Genomic DNA, 17,742 nt, shown 5'->3' on the forward strand with positions numbered 1-17,742 from the left:
AGGAATGGACTGGTTGACACCCCATCAAGTGTGCATCAACTGTGCCACCAGAACTGTGACGCTGGTTAATCCGACTGGACAAACCGTCCTATTTCTTGCCAACAAGATGAAGTCAAGGAAAGGAATGGCATACCAAGAAAGTGTCACGGACATGAACTTGATTCCGGTGGTATGCGAATTTCCGAACGTGTTCCCCGAGGAATTACCAGGAATGCCACCTCACTGGGAGTTGGAGTTCGCAATTGAATTAGTCCCCGGTACTACCCCAATTTACAAGAAATACTATCGTATGCCAGGTCCCGAGTTGGCAGAGCTAAAGAAGCAGTTGGACGAATTACTGCAAAAAGGATACATCCGTCCAAGCATCTCACCATGGGGATCACCAGTACTGTTTGTGAGGAAGAAGGATGTAAGTTTGAGAATGTGCATAGACTATCGTCAACAAAATGAGGTCACTATTAAAAATAAGTACCCGCTCCCACGCATGGATGACTTATTCGACCAGTTGACTGGAGCACGAGTATTCTCCAAAATTGACCTCAGGTCTGGGTATCATCAGCTACAAATTAGGAAGGAAGATATACCTAAGACATCGGTCACCATCCGATATGGCCTGTATGAGTTTACGGTCATGTCATTCGGACTCACGAATGCTCCCTCCTATTTCATGAGCATGATGAACAAGGTCTTCATGGATTTCCTAGACAAATTTGTGGTGGTATTCATTGATGATATCCTGATATATTCTAAGGATGAAGAAGAGCACAAGCGACACCTCCGTGCTGTCTTGGAAAGATTGAGATTCCGTCAACTGTATGCCAAGTTCTGTAAATGCGAGTTCTGGCTTAAAGAAGTGGGATTTTTGGGACACATCCTATCAGAACAAGGTGTGGCCGTCGACCCGAGTAATGTAACATCAGTATTAAACTGGAAAACACCAGCCTCGGTGACCGAAATCCGTAGCTTCCTGGGATTGGCAGGCTACTACCGACGATTCATGGAAGGCTTCTCCAAGATAGCTAAGTCGTTGACGGAATTGCTCAAGAAAAATTAGAGATTCGTCTAGACGACAGAATGCGAAAGCAGTTTCCTGGAACTAAAAACAAAACTAACGACCGCACCTGTCCTAGTCCTCCTGGACATTCACAAGAGTTTTGACATTTACTGTGATGCTTCTTGCCGAGGAATCAGCTGTGTGCTGATGCAGGAAGGAAAGGTTGTAGCATACGCATCTCGGTAGCTAAGACGCAGGAAGAGAACTACCACACACATGACTTAGAGCTAGCATCCATGGTTCATGCCTTGAAAATTTGGAGGCATTACCTTATTGGACAACAATGTGAAATATACACACACCACAAAAGTCTTAAGTATATTTTCACCCAACTAGATCTGAATCTCAGGCAATGATGATGGCTTGAACTAGTCAAGGACTATGACCTTAGGATCAATTATCATCCGGGAAAAGCCAATGTGGTTGAAGACGCTCTTAGTAGAAAGCCAATCACGGTAAATGCATTAATGGGAAGTATGCATCCGAGACTGCAAGAAGAATTCACTAGTCTCAACATGATATTATGCGGTCCAACTACTCCAGAGATCCTGGAAATTACCCCCACCATCATAGAAGAGATCAAGAAAGCTCAAGGATCAGATCAGGGAATCAAGAAGATCAAAGAGTTGCTGCCGAAAGGGAAGGACAAATCCTTCCGAGTGGATGACCAAGGCATCTTATGGTTCGAGAGACGGATATGCGTCCTCGACAAGGATAGCCTGAGACAGAAAATACTCAGAGAAGTGCATGATTCTGCATATTCTATTCATCCAGGAGGTACGAAGATGTACAAAGATCTAAGAAAGACATTTTGGTGGTCAGGAATGCGAACGGATATAGCCTATTATGTCGCCTACTGTGATATATGCAACAAGGTTAAGGCGGAACGCCAAAAGCCCGCTAGGTTACTACAACCTTTACCGATTCCCCAGTAGAAATGGGACAACATATGCATGGACTTCATTGTCGGACTACCCAAGTCGACAAGGGGCAATGATGCTATCTGGGTCATTGTGGATATGCTCACTAAAGTATCCCACTTTATTCCGGTAAAGACCACTTTCAACGCCAACCAACTGGCGCAGTTATACATGTCCCGAATAGTAAGCCTCCATGGAGTACCCAAATAGATCACCTCAAATAGAGGCTCTTTATTCACCTCGGCATTCTGGCTATGACTACATCAAGCTTTGGGAACCATGCTAAAACACAGCACATCATACCATCCTCAGACCGATGGATAGACAGAAAGAGTGAGCCAAATACCGGAGGACATGCTTCGGTCATGTGCTCTCACCCATGGACCCAAATGGGAAGACAACCTACCCTATGAAGAATTTTCTTACAACAATAGCTATCAGACAAGTCTGAAGATGTCACCATTTGAGGCATTATATGGAAGAAAGTGCCATACCCCTTTGAACTGGTCCCAAACAGGAGATAGCCGCATCTTTGGAACAGACTTGATGCTGGAGGCTGAGAAACAGAGCAAAGACATTTAGGAACGCCATCAAGCAGCCAAGTCCCGTCAGAAAAGCTATTATGATCCAAAGCATCGGGAAGTGACCTTCGAACTAGGAGAATATGCTTACCTTCGAGTAACCCCCATGAGAGAAGTAAAAAGGTTTCGCACACGGGGAAAGCTCGCACCAAGGTATATTGGTCCCTTTCCACTGATCGCGACAAGAAGCAGAGTCGCGTATCAGTTAGAATTACCGCCCGAATTGTCAGATGTGCATGATGTCTTTCACATCTCACAACTAAGAAAGTGTATTACACCGCCAATTAAGCAGGAAGATATGAGTGAGCTAGAATTTTCTAAGGATCTAACCTTTGAGGAGAAACTCATCAGAATCTTGGATGAGATGGAAAGAACTACCAGGAGTAAGGTGCTCAAGTTTTATAAGGTACTATGGGAACACCATACCGAGGAAGAGGCCACCTGGGAAAGAGAAGATTTCTTGAGGTCCGCATATCAGTACTTGTTCCCTGAGAAACCGAATCTCGAGGACGAGATTCATCCTAAGGGGGGTAGGTTTGTAACACCCTGATTTTTCAAACTTTTTTATTTTTAAAATATTTTGGAGTTTCACTAGCAAATTGGTGGATTTTCAAAATTCTCTCAAGCAAGTTGGATTGTGAGTCTCTGATTTCTTGTCGCAAGCAACCCAAAACCTCTTGCCTCTTGCCAAAACCTTCCTTGGCATAATTTGCAATATTTAAATCATTCAAAGAATTCTTTTTCTATATTGGGGAATTATGGCATCACCATGGGTTGTGAAGCAACCTATAGTTGGGATAAGCTATTGACCCCAAAACTTTTTCCTCATGTTCTCAGTATCATATGATTTCAAAATCTTCAAAAACGTTTCATTGCCCAATGCAAAATTTTGGCTAGAATAATTATTTCTTTTCTGGCCAGAATTTTCACTTTGTGAAGCAACCCTAATTTTCCTGTTTTAGAAAATTCCCAACAAATTCCCTTATCTCCAAGGGATCATATTTAGTTCAAATATGTAAAAACATCTGATGGTCTAGTACAAGTTTTGAGCAGGAAAACTCTGCTAAGTTTTTGTTAAAACTGAAACTTTGTGAAGGAAGTGCTAGCTAGGGATGCACCAATGATCTGAATTTTTTTGGACATGTGTGCACTACTAAATAACACTCCTCCACCTAGTTTCACCATTAGGAAGGCTTGCATGTGAGTGCCATGAGCTCATTTGCATTCTGGACCAGAAAGATGATTTACAAAGGAACTATATTCATTTGATCTTCAAATCCTTTCAAACTTTGCCAGTTTATAGTCTTTCCTATGCTGATTAACACAGACATGCTAGCTTGCCCTAACCCTAACCCATTTGAGCTCTAGATCCTCCCCAAGTTTGCAGGCAGAAGCTATAGTTGATGCTACACTTCGCAGGAGTGTGTGACTGGTCAAACTAGTGATGGATGGTGACCGGTAAGAGTAGGATCAACGCAATGGATAAGGTCCCCGGTTTTGCGTGGCCTTGTGGCAGCCGTAGCCGTGGTGACCATGGTACTGCCATGCCACATCACATGCTTTGTGTAGCCCCTGTGGTAGCCGAGCCGCTCGTGCCGTCATTCACTGCCACTCCTTGTCCTTAGTGACGAGGGCATTCCTGGCAGCCGCGTGGCACGTCCAGAAGGCCCTGGGTCGCCGAAGAAGGTCGCCGCCGTTCCCTGCCAAGCTCCTCCACAGACCGAACAGTCGGCTCTGGCCACTGTGGTCGTCCGCGAGCCCTTAATGGCGTAGGAGGGGTCCCATCAACGCTCTGCCCTATTCCATCACCTCAGGTCGCTCCACGATGGCCAGCTCACCCCCTGCTCTAGTGGCCGAGCTTATCCTCGCCGCTTCGGGAAAGATCGGCCGCGCTCGTCGCCAGCCTTTTTAAGGGTTGCCCCGACCCCTTCGAGCTCTCCATCCCCATCCTGCATCCTCCAATTGGCCCCCACAGAGCGAGCCAAGGCCAAGAGGCCCTCTAGCTTCGAATCCTCGCTGGAGGTCCGCCGCTTGCAGCCCCACCGTTTCCAGCTCCAACGACCCTCCCCAGAGCCCTCTCCACCACTCCATCGAGCTCAGGGCTTCCCCTGGTGCTCCTAGACCCCTCGCCCAAGCCAATTTCCGCCAGAACCACCGTCTCTGACGACCACCCGAAGCCGCCGTCGCCGGAGAAGAAGGGGACGACGCCGTCCGTCCATCTCTCGTCGCGCTGCGGGTACGTGCGTGTTTGTCGTAGACCAGCCGTACCATTCCTCCTATTCCCAGGCATCGCCGTCGTCTCTAGAGCCGGCGACCGTCCCGGAGAGCTGCCGCGTCCCTGTCTCCTTCTCCCTCTCTCTGTTTAAAAGAGGCAGGCCCCATCTTCCAATGGCTGAGGCCTGCAGCCGAAGCGGTAAGTGGAGGTGCCCCCTCCACTTTACGTCTTCGACATGGCCTCTGTCAGGTTCTTTTTCTTTTTATTTATTTTCAGATTTGACCAGCAACTTTGACCATTTATATATTTTTATTCTTAAGTCCAAATCACTTGATTCTTTTTGCATTGAGTTGGTACCGATCCCCTCTATTTTCTGGTAAAGTTCGGTATTTTTATTACACCCATATAATTTCTGATTAATAAAAAGGTGTTATATGACTTTTTCCTTTGTTTTGCTATTTCAAATATATTTTAGAAGGGAACTCTGAAGACGAGGAGTGTTTGAACAACCCCACTGATCAAGGCAAGCCATTATATCCCTGTGGTGTAGTATTGCATAAGCATAGCATATTTTCATGCATTATGTTCACTTACTTTGCTATAAAATAAATGCCTAATAAACTATCAAATAAGAATATGTGCTTACTATTATAAATCACTATGTTTACAATAACTTATTGGTTGATCTTGAGACACCTGTCCGGGCATAACCGTACAACCACATCTTGCCGATATGGGACGACCGTGACTTGAGCTGATCATGTGATCTTTCATCGATACCTCCAAAGAGGGAGGGTTATGCACGCGTTCTACCTTGGCTCGGTAGGCGGTGATAACCCTGTGAGCCCAGTTGAGTTGAGTTTGGCCCATCCCTAGTTGGGACAGTTCAGTTTGGCCACGACAGTGGCAGGTGTCATGAGGACACAGGGCCAGCTAGGGCAAGACTCCCGGGGAGAGTGATTTCCGATGGTACGATGAGAGAGTCACGGGCCAGGCAAGTTCCGTTGGATTAATGCTGGTCCACCCGAATGGGATTACGAGGTCAGTGCTCCATAGTGTGGGTAAAGTCTACAACCTCTGCAGAGTGTCAAACCTATTCGAATAGCCGTGTCCACGGTAATGGACAGCCCGACCAGACCTCAGTAAATGGTCAACCATGTAAATATTAGTAATGATGGAAGAACTCTTCAAATGAGTGGAGATGTTTGATGAGTATCCTGGTGGTTGTGAGACAACCCCGGACATGAGTAAGTTGATAATCAGTATAGCAAGTGGTATTATTTATAATTTGTTGCCATGCTATTGTTTGTTGCATTACTTGGTTATTGTGAGCTTGCGAGTACATTCCAAGTACTTACCTGGCGTATCATGCCAGATGCAGGAGAAGCCGAGGATGGAGGTCCTGATGGTCCGTACTAGGAAGTGTCCACCGCAGTGTCCCCGTGTATGGAGTTGCCGCTATGTTCCGCTACGTCGTAGAAGTACTTAGTAGTCTCGATGCCTCACTACGTTTCATAAATAATGTAGATAATGTTGCAGCACCAAGGGTGCCTTTGGCCTCGCCATCTTTGTAATATATGTACTTCTAACCTTATGCTATCAATAAATTCAGCTCACTTATGTTCCAAGTTGTTGAGTATTTCCAGAAGACATGATCTCTGGGTTGGAAACAGTGGTAATCCGGTTATTTGAATCGGGGTGCCACATTATTTAACCTTTTGCCTTCACGTTTTCTTAAATATCTAATGTTTTGGCTTTAAGTTTTCATACTGCAGGGGTTGGATTGTTGCCAAGGGTGTCCGCAAGCCCAACAGCGTCCTTGGTGTGCTTTACCGTCAAAACTTCCCGGGCTTTGTTACGTTGTCCAGTCGGGAGCGAGAGGTAGGAATGACCTGGGAGCACTACTTGGGTGCCCCGACCTCGTCGGAGGTGGAGATCGACGATGTTTTCTGCCACACGAGGGCCCACATGGTGATCCGACAGTTCTGGGTAATTTCTCCTTTACACAATTGTAAATAAACCATAGCTAGTTATTGTACTAATCGGTGTTGTCTCGTTTGCAGACCTACTACAGGTGCGGGGAGGGATACGAGGAGGACACGACAAAGGTTATCGAAACTGAATATCGCCGCCTACTTCAAAACTTTTGGCTCGAGCCTCGGGTGCAGGCCGTTCGAGAATACTATGCCTCACGGCGTATTAGGAAGGACAAGGCGAAGTGTCGCGATTCTAAGATGGAGAAGGAGCATTACATGAAGGTAATTACATATTATTGAAGCCTTGTAGTTAGTTTCCTTGACTTGATTCTTATGCGTTGCGCTCAAATTTCTCTTTATTAACTTAGGTGCCCCCGAGATGGTGTGTGAATAAAATGGATTGTTGGGAGGCTTTGGTGGATCAGTGGTGCTCCGAAACGTGGGAGGCCAGCTACAACAACGCAAGGAGAGGCGTGGCAAAATGGTTGGTGTGCCACACTATCAAGGGAGTGTCAACTTAATCCAATTTAGCGAGAACTAGGTATGTGGTTTTCTTCATGCCTCATGCAATTTATTCTTAATGCTATCATGAGCCCTTTACTAATACATTTTTCCTCTCTCTCTCTCTTTTAGGCGCGTCACAATAAGATGGAGGTGCCACAGATGTACAACATGTATGCGATGGCCCATACTGCCTCGTACAAGAAGGTCAAGGCATTCTCTAAATCTGACCTCGAGCATCCAGAAAACTTCACCAACATCTCCTCCCACCACAAGCTCATGATGTACAGAGATCATGGGAAGGCGAGGAAAGGGGAGGACTTTAACCCGAGCGAGGGGCCTATTGATCTAGAGCTGGTGATGATAGCTGGCAACAGGAGGCCCCATAGCTCGATCGCCATTGGAGACGGCCTTATACGTTGTGCTAGCACTCCCCGGCAGATAAAGGCATGCCAAACGAGCTCCTGTCCTGAGATAAACACCTCGTCCAGGGCCAGTCGAGCTCGCCATCGAGGTTAGTTTAATGGACTCAACTATATTTCCGCATTATGTTGTGTGTGGGAACCAATATGATTACAATACTAACAATGAGTTGTGTTGCAGGCTTCTATTCTGAAAGAGAGAGAGAGGCAATGCAGGCGCTTTTGGCAGAGAAGGATAAGGAGATGACGGAGCTGGAGGAGAGGACAGCTGCATTGGTGGAGGCGGAGAGGGCACAGACTGATGCGTCTAACATGGCCATGTACGAGCTCTTCGTGGTAAGTTTCTTCTTCATATTATTTCAAATCTTGCATTTTAATGTCCGTTTCATTAATAAGTAAGAAGTTTGACTTGTCGAAACCAAATGTACATTCTATGTGCGAGAAGACCCGCCACGTCCCTCCGTCGATGCCACTCATTAACATGGCGGGGACGGTGAGTTTCATTTCAATGAAGTGATCTCAAGAGTGTCAACATGCTAATGACACATTGCAAACGATGTTTGGTGCAGAATATCTCCCGAAACGCATCGCACGACCCTTCTACAATGGAGCCTTCTCCACGGCAGCCTTCTCCAGGAGAAACAAGCCAGACCCACCGTGCTTCACCGCCGTGATGACGATAATGGTATGTTATTTCTAGTGTTTTACTTAACCATCGCATAATGGTCCAATATGGTTTCTTAAGCATACTTAGCTCCAAAATGACATATTTAACCCAAGTTAGCTCCAAAACGACATATAGTTAGCTTGGCTTCCACCTAAATTACATAATTAGCTTAGTTAGCTCCAAAATGACCTATTTAATAAAAACTGACCTATACTTATCTAAGTTCTCTCCTAAATGACATATTAAGGCGTATGTAGCTCCAAGATGACCTATTCCCCCTAACTTAGCTATTAAATGGCCTATAATTAGCTTAGATAGCTCCAAAATGGCTTAATAAGCATAGTTAGCTCCGAAATGACTTATTTTACCCAAGTTAGCTCCGAAATGACCTATAGTTAGCTAGGCTTCCACCAAAATGACATAATTTGCTTAGTTAGCTCGAAAATGGTCGATTTAATAAAAAATGACATATACTTAGCTAATTATTCTCCAAAATGACATAATTAGCTCCAAAAAGGCATAATTAGCTAATTTAGCTCGAAGAAGAGCACAAGAGGAGAAGAAAGAGGAAAAATAAAAAAGAAGGAAGACGAAGAACAAGAGAAGAAGAAGAGAAGAAGACGGAGAAGGAGAAGGAGGAGAAGGATCCCTCCTTCTTCTCCTTCTTCTTCTCTCCTCCTTCTTCTCCTCCTTCTCCTTCTTCTTCTCTTCTTCTTTTCTTCTTCTTTTCCTCCTCCTTCCCCTTCTCCTTCTCCTTCTCCTCCTCCTTCTCCTTTTTCTTCTTCTTCTTCTTCTCTTCTTGCTTCTTCTCTTTCTTCTTCTACGTAGCTTATTTTCCCGAACAAAGACATACTTAGCTAATTATCCTCCAAAATGACATAATTAGCTCAGTTAGGTAAAAACATCATAAGAACCTTGGTTAGATCATTAAAATGACTAATTTAGCTCCAAAATGACATAATAAGCTCAAAATGGCATAAGAACCTTGGTTAGCTCAAGAATATTCTATACTTAGCTTGTTTTCCTCTAAAATGACAGAATTAGCCCATTTAGCTCCAAAAAGACACACTTAGCTAATAATCAGATATTAAATTGCCTATAATTAGCTTATCTAGCTCGAAAATTCCTGAATAATCATAGTTGGCTCCAAAATGACATATTTTACCCAAGTTAGCTCTAGAATGGCCTATACTTAGCTTGGCTTCCACCTAAATGACATAATTAGCTTAGTTAGCTCCGAAATGGCCTATTTAATAAAAATGACCTATACTTACCTAAGTTCTCTCCTAAATGACATAATAAGGCTTATGTAGCTCCAAGCTGACCTATTCCCCCTAACTTAGCTGTTAAATGGCCTATAATTAGCTTAGCTAGCTCCAAAATGGCTTAATAAGCACAGTTAGCTCCGAAATGACCTATAGTAAGCTTGGCTTCCACCAAAATGACATAATTAGCTTAGTTAGCTCCAAAATGGCCTATTTAATAAAAAATGACCTATACTTACCTAAGTTCTCTTCTAAATGACATAATAAGGCTATGTAACTCCAAGATGACCTATTCCACCTAACTTAGCTATTAAATGGCCTATAATTAGCTTAGTTAGCTCCAAAATGGCTCAATAATCATAGTTGGCTACAAAATGACATATTTTATCCAAGTTATCTCTAGAATGGCCCATACTTAGCTAAGTTCTCTTCTAAATGACATAATAAGGCTATGTAGCTGTCACATCCCTAACCCTTAAGCAAGATAGCATTGTGCTCATGTCTTCTTTGCATTTGCATCTAAGAAGTTTCAACAAAAACAACAAAGTGGCAAAGGAAAAACTCAAAACCCTAGCCAACATTTCAATTAAAGGAAATTTCAAACTAGTTCAAATCAATGAACCCAAAATGGCCTCAAGAAATGTTCAAACTTTCTGATAAATCATGAAAGTAAATGAGCATTGGAGAAAACTATTTTCTTGACACTTTAAGCATTTTAAATAAATGCAAAATCCACTGGTTTCAAATTTAAAAATTGAAATCACAAACTATAATTTTCCAAAAATGTTGAAAACCTTGGAAATGAGTGGGGATATTATAACAAATATCTCAGGAGGTCTAAAATAGTTTTTACTTTTTGTTTTGGAGCTGAAATAATTAGCAAAGCAATAAATAGCAAAACAGAAAAACAAAAACAGAGGAAATGGAAAAAGACTTACCTGTCGCACAAGCCAGGCCCGGCCCATCTTCCCGCTCGTCCCCTCCCTCGCGCCAGTAGGCAGCAGGAGGTGGCCGCCGCCTCCTCCGGCGCGGCCACGCACCTGCGTGCCTGCCTGGCCGCCGGTTCGCGCTGGCGACGACGGGGATAAGCTCCCCAGAGCTTCCCCTATCCATTCCCCGCCTCGGTTCTTCCCCTCCTCCCGGATCCCCTCCTTCTCCCTGCTGCCGCCATTAGAGCCGAGCTTGAGCTCGAGCTGGCCGTGCCCCTGGCCATAGGAACCCCTCCCAGAGCACGCCATTAGCTCCGTCTTGTCGCCCTGGTCATCCTTGCAGAAGCCGAAGCTTCCTCGAGCCCTGCAACGCCCGCAACACCGTCGTCTTCCACCTCCGGCCGCCGGACCTCTCCCGTCGATTCGTCGCCCCCAGGCCTTCCCCGAGCCGTCTGAGCTCTGCTCTGCACTCCCTGTGAGCATGCGGTCGTTTTCCCTAAGTTTTCCTCGTCGATCCCCTTCTCTAGCCCTAGTTTCACCGGAGCCCGACGAGGATCGCCGTTGCCGCTCGTCGCCGGTAGCCCTCCGATGTCCAGCTCGTCCTTCCGATGGCACCAACAGCTCCAGGACGACGCGTAGATGCTGTAGTAGCTAAGAACCGAGCGTAGATCCCCCTGTTGCAAAGACCCCGATGACGCCCGAGCCTTGGCCGCCGCCAAGCTCGTCGCCGGCGTCATCTCCGGCCAGATCAGCCCCGGCTAGGCGCAGAAATGAAGCTGCGGGAGATGTGCCGTTCCTCTGGTGCTCTCCGCGCAGCATTTGGCCCCCTGTGCGCCGTTTCCGAGCCCCTCCGCCGTGCTGGTGGTCGCCGGAGGCTCCCCGCCAGCGAGGACGACCCCGCCGCCGGTGGAGGTCGACGTGGCAAGCTAACCCAGCCGATTAGTGACTTAATCACTCGCTGACAAGTGGGCCCAAGGCCAAGTCAAACCTCAGTTAGGGCTGGTCAGCGCGGGATTAGTCCCAGAGAGGCTGACCAGTGGGGCCCCCCTGTCAGGTTTGACCTGAACAGGTCGGCTGACCTGCTGACGTTAGCCTGATGCAATAAATGGAATTTCCAGTTTAAAACTAATTCAGGAAATTGCTAAAAATTGCAAAAATCATAGAAATTAATCTGTAACTCCAATGAAAATAAATTATATATGAAAAAGTATCAGAAAAATTCAAGGATTCTGATTATGCTATTTTCAACTATGTTTGAAAAAGTTACAGGACCCTAATTTGTGAAATAAGGAATAATTCAATTCTTTTAATCACTTTATAAATGGAATTTGCAGAAATATCCAAATTTCATTATAAATGCAATGATCACACACTGCCCTAGATATAAATCAGTACCATAACATGACATTTCATGCATGTTAACATTAAGTTGATCTGAGCATCAGGTCGAATCAATTAAACCGGTATCCGAGAATACCCGTTTGAATTGCTATTCGAATGTGATTCAAATCAACTCTAAACCTAAAACATCTTGATTATAATAACTTATCACTTTGCATTCTCATGCCATGCTCAAGCATCATTTTGATTGCATATGATTGTTATTGAATGTTTCCATTCATTTCGGTAGGCTCCGCACCCCCGGATTCCACCGAATATCCGTCTGACGGATATCGTTCCTCCTCTGAGCAACAAGGCAAGCAACCCTTTTGATCATCCCGATAAATCCCATGTTCTTGCTCCTGCACCTATTTATTGCATTTAAGGTCAAATGCTTCAACTGCTTTTGCCACGATAGTTGGACCCGCTTCCTTTGCATGACCTAACCTTGTCACAGTAAATAGCCAAACCTTGCAACCTAGCATACCTGGTAGTTGCTTGAGCTATGATGTGCCTTATCCTGCTATGCATGCTATGCTTAGAGTTGTGTATGGTCTGTCATCTGGGAGATGAACAGAAATGTGGAATGTGTTCGGTGAGCAAAGGTTGTGTGTTGAACTTGATTTGGTAAAGGTACCGGTGAAAGGCTGGGTAGGAGTACATGGCGGGTTGTTTCATTGGAACCGTCCTTGGGAACTGAGTTCCGTGTATGTATTCCAAGACTAGATACTACCACATGCTCGGCCCTGAAATATGACCCCGCTCGGCCTATTAATCGTGTAGTACTCGGTCCAGGAGTTGCAAGTAGTTTCTGGTGTTTATAGTAATGCTGGAGGCCGTGCATGGTGCTGACCTGAGAGGTGGACCGTGATGCGGTAGGCAGTGGCACGGTGTACCAGGTGGCACCCGGATGGTGGGTTTGGGAACCCTGCGCACATCGTTTGAGGCCGTGGCGGAAACCTCGGCCGGACTTCCGTACGGGTTACTCTCAGATAGGCGATAAACCTGGACTAGGTACTAGTGTGGTTAACGGTCGTGGCCGACTCCCTCGCTGGGCTTCCGCTTGAAGGTTGCCGAGGTGCATGACGTGCACATGGCGATAAGTGGCGGGAGCGTGTGTGACGAAGTACACCCCTGCAGGGTTATGATCTATTCGAATAGCCGCGTCCGCGGATATGGACTACTTGGAGACATATGTTGTTCATAGATAACTTCAATGGCTACTCATAAAATTGTCAAGATAAGCGTGAGTGTCGTGGATGGCATTTCCGTATGGAGACGGAATGATTCCACGATAGTGTATTGTTGTGGTGTTAGTGGACTCGTGTGCGAGAAATCAAGTTGTCAAAACTAATTTCAAAATGCAAGTTGTCTAGCCACGAGTCAAATGCTGTCTTTCCGCATGAAACCCCACAATATCTTTTGATACCTTGCATGAGTAGTTAGTTCTCCTAAAGTCTTGCTGAGTACCTTCGTACTCATGTTTGTTTAATAAATGTTGCAGAGGTTGCTAATGACCCTAATGGAGGGTTCTTCATAGACATCGACGACGACGAGTAGCTGGTGTCCCAGCTACGATCTGGCCCTACGTCGGCTCTGTAGTATAGTCAGGCCACGTGCCTACTAGTTGCCCTGTCTGTACCCAGACAGTTTATAACTCTTCCGCTGGCTTGTATTGTATGACTGCTATTATGGGTCGTGAGACCCTTAATGTGTAATATTATGTGTGTGGCTCTTCCGAGCCTCTTAAATAAAGCTTGTATGTTTATGGTTATGTTGTGATGCCATCGATGTATCTATACATATCGGTATGCCATGCGTACGTGTGTCGTACTTGATATGTATGGGGTTCGATTACCTAGTCGTGAACTTTAGTAGCACTCCTTACAAGGAAATGCCCCTTTGTGGTCCAACGAGCCTTGGTAGTTCGCTACTGCTCCGGACACATTGGTTGACCGGCATGTGTCCTTCTTAGCTGCTGTGCCTGTCCCCTTTGGGGAAATGTCACGCGATGTAATGGAGTCCTTGTAGCTTGCTACGACTCGTCTACATTCGCCGGTGACCGACACCTGCTTTGTTGGGTCATGTATACCTGTCCTTGTGCGGTACTGCCACTTTGGTTTATGACTAGACATGTCGATCCGGGTTCTTTGACATTGGATTGCTAGCGATACTATCGCATACATGAGTCAAAAGACGCAAACGGTCCCGGGTAAGGTAAGGCTGCAGCCGTGGAGTTAACCGTGCATGAGACCACAAAGGGATGCGATGGGTTACAGGCTAGATTCCTATGGCTTAGGATCGGGGTCCCGACAGCGTTGGTATCAGAGCCTGACTGACTGTAGGATTACTAAGCCAAACTGGTCGGAATTGAGTCTAGAATTTCTCAGTTATATATAAGGGAATTGTTTGTGGAAGGGAACGTAACACTCTTGTTCTCTTCTCAAGATATTCTATTCTGGTCATCCTCGTCTTTTCTGCGGGAATTAAGGACTAGGTTACTCATCTTCTCCTAGGCTCGTATTTCTGATCGGTAGATTATAGGACTATGGGTCGAGAGATATTGGGTTTCTTTTATTCCTAGGAAGCAGGAAGTAAGTTTGGTGACCAGAGAGTTGAACTTGATAGTTGAGTGGTTACGTTATTCCACTTTGGGTTGTCTCAAATTTGTTTTGAGCATTTACAGCCGTTATGCTGCCCAATTTGTTTTTGCATTCAGAGCTCTAATGCTTTTTCATTACTCTCTAATTACAGATGCCTGGCCGTCCTTCTCGTTAGGTGGTACGTCTGACCAGGTGCATTGATGTGCCGGGTCATACGGCCATGCTGGTCAGGGTGATGTCGGTGTGCGGTTACCGCTGGTACCCCGAGTACACAGTGGAGGAACAGTACCGAGACTTCAACCAGAGCCAGTACATTTGCACTGTTAGGGTATTTCCAGATTACCCTGGAGCGGAGAAGCCAATCCATTGGTCCTATGTGTTGGGGGTCACCGTTGACATGGCAGTACAGGATGCTGCCTATTCAATGCTGACTATTATGAGAGCGAGACATGCACTGCTGCAGAATTCAGAGTTCTGCTATGTTCCGGCCTCTCAGTCTGGTGAAGAGGGATACCTCAGTGGAGTCTATTTTGATTCTTCTATGGAGGACCCACTTCTGCAGTCCACTGTTGAGATGCTAGAGAACAGAGACAAGGATGCTCGTGCTCTCCGCATGGAGCTTTATGCTACCCGTGCCCGTCTGTGGACAGCTTTGACGCAGCTGGCACCGGTAGTCCAGACAGGGTATGGAGAGATGGAGATGCTGAACCCTGTTAGGAACCATCTTCCGGCCCACGTTGACTCGCCAGCTATAGGAGGAGTTACACCTCTTCGGGGACCCCTCTTACCACCAGTCAGGGGACCAAGGCCTCATCCGTGTCCTTATGGATCCCAGGGATCTCAGGCTAGAGTGTTTCCTGATCCACAGGTTGAGCTTCCGGGTCATGGAGGTAATCTCTATGACATGTTCTATGCGGATGCCTGAACTATGAGCGGAAGGATAGTATGGTAGTAGCCGTATGTTCACAGTCCTGCGTGACTTGTGGAGTATGGTAGTAATGTGAAATGAATTCCGAAGGCCTAGATAAATAATGTATAGGAAGCTTGTAAGCCTCTGATGTGTAGTTCCACCATTTCAGTAGTTTGCTCTTCGAGTAAGTTTGTACTGAACTATGTAAGGGTGTGTATGAACCATGGTGTATATATAGCAGTTGCTTGTTACCATGTTGTTCGGATATTCATTTCCGCATTCCGTGTGTTCAGTACATTCTTAATCCATAGTTAGTATTGATATGATATTGGTCTAAGCTATGAGTTTGTTTGTCAGGATGGTGTTCACCAGGTTGAACCGTGCCCCTGCTCATGAGCAAGGTGAGGGTAGTCAAGCGTCGCAGGAAGACCTGCCTCACCCACCTTCTCTGGTAGAAGTGATGCTTGAGGCAGAAAGAAACAAAAGGGAGACCAACCGACTGCTAGAGCGTATTGAGCAGAATACGGCTCGACAGCCTAGGAATGCTGCAGTGTCCCTCAATGACTTTGTGAAGCTGAATCCTCCAAAGTTTCATCATTCCGTCGATCCCCTCGACGCTGATGACTTGTTGTGCAGCATCTCGCGCAAGATTCGCTCTGCGAATGTGTCTGAGGCCGACAAGGTGACCTTTTCGGCGTATTTCCTGGAGGGACCCGCCAATCTGTGGTGGGAGAATTTTGAAGCTATGCGTCCCGCTGAACCAGTGGCCACATGGGCAGACTTCAGCGTAGCTTTCCGTCTGCACCATATTCCAGAGGGCCTGATGGACAGAAAGAGAGAGGAGTTCTGTGCCTTCACTCAGGGCAAGTTGTCTGTGGATGCCTATAGCCGCGAGTTCGGTAACCTCGCACGCTATGCAACAGAGGAGGTGTCTACAGACGCCAAGAAGCAAGCAAGATTCCGTAAGGGTCTCAGCCCTGAGCTCCGTCGAGACCTGCGCCTCCATGAGTGTGCAAGCTTTTAAGCCCTGGTCAACAAAGCGATCAGTGCGGAGACTGGTCATACTGACTTCGAAGCCACAAGGTAGCACTCCCGTGACTTTGGCTCATCTTCTGGTTCCGCGTTTCAAAAACGCAGGCTGTGGGTTCCAAACAGTTCTCTGCCGCCAAGATACACTCCGAAGCCATCCTACGTGGCGCCTCAGACGAATCAGGCCAACCCTCCATCAAAAGCTTATGGTGGTCCAGCTAGCAATGCTGCACCACGTGCCAACCAGGTGATATGCTACAAGTGTGGAGAACCGGGGCATTATTCCCGTGAGTGTCCTCAGGATGTGGGTGCCAAGCAACCCGGAAAGTCCGTCGGGCAGGCCAAGTCGGGGAAAGCGTTTTATGTGAAGCCAACTCCTCCACGTGGCCGTGTGAACTATGTGTCAGCAGAAGAAGCTGCAGAGGATCCCGACGTCATACTGGGTACGCTTCTTGTTAATCATCACCCAGCGTCGGTTCTCTTTGACACTGGGTCTTCTCATTCCTTCATTTCAGAAAGTTATGCACAGTTGCATAACATGTCATTTTGTGATATGCCAATCCCATTGGTTGTCCAAACCCCTGGTAGTAAATGGCAAACCTCTAGGATAACCTATGACAATGAGATTCTAGTAGACAGGCTAGTTTTTCTAGCCTCATTGATAGCATTGAAATCTTCGGATATTAATATCATCTTGGGCATGGACTGGATGTCAGCTCACTATGCCAAGATTGATACTCACTCTAGAAATGTCCAGCTTACCCATCCCTCGGGTGAGATAGTAAATGTCTCTACTCGAGTTGCCAAATGCCAGCTCTATTCCCTAAATGCCAACCCACTTCCGGAACTTGAAGACATTCCGATAGTCCGTGACTTCCCGGATGTTTTCCAGAGGAACTGCCAGGAATTCCACCTGACAGAGATGTAGAGTTTGTGATAGATCTTGTTCCGGGAACTGTCCCAATAGCCAGAAGACCTTATAAGATGGCACCCCTAGAGCTAGCCTAACTTAAGAAGCAATTAGATGAGGCCTTGAACAAAGGTTTCATTCATCCTAGCTCTTCTCCTTGGGCTTGTCCCGTCCTCTTCGTCAAGAAGAAAGACGGAACGGATCGGATGGTTGTAGATTACCGACCAGTTAACCTGGTCACCATAAAGAACAAGTATCCGCTCCCCAGGGTCAACGATCTGTACGATCAGCTCGCTGGATCCTCACTCTTCTCCAAAATGGATTTGAGGTTGGGATACCATCAAATCAAGATTAAGAACGGGGACATTCCAAAAACGGCC

This window comes from Hordeum vulgare, chromosome 2H (assembly GCF_904849725.1).
Source record: "Hordeum vulgare subsp. vulgare chromosome 2H, MorexV3_pseudomolecules_assembly, whole genome shotgun sequence".
NCBI classification, from domain to species: Eukaryota; Viridiplantae; Streptophyta; class Magnoliopsida; order Poales; family Poaceae; genus Hordeum; species Hordeum vulgare.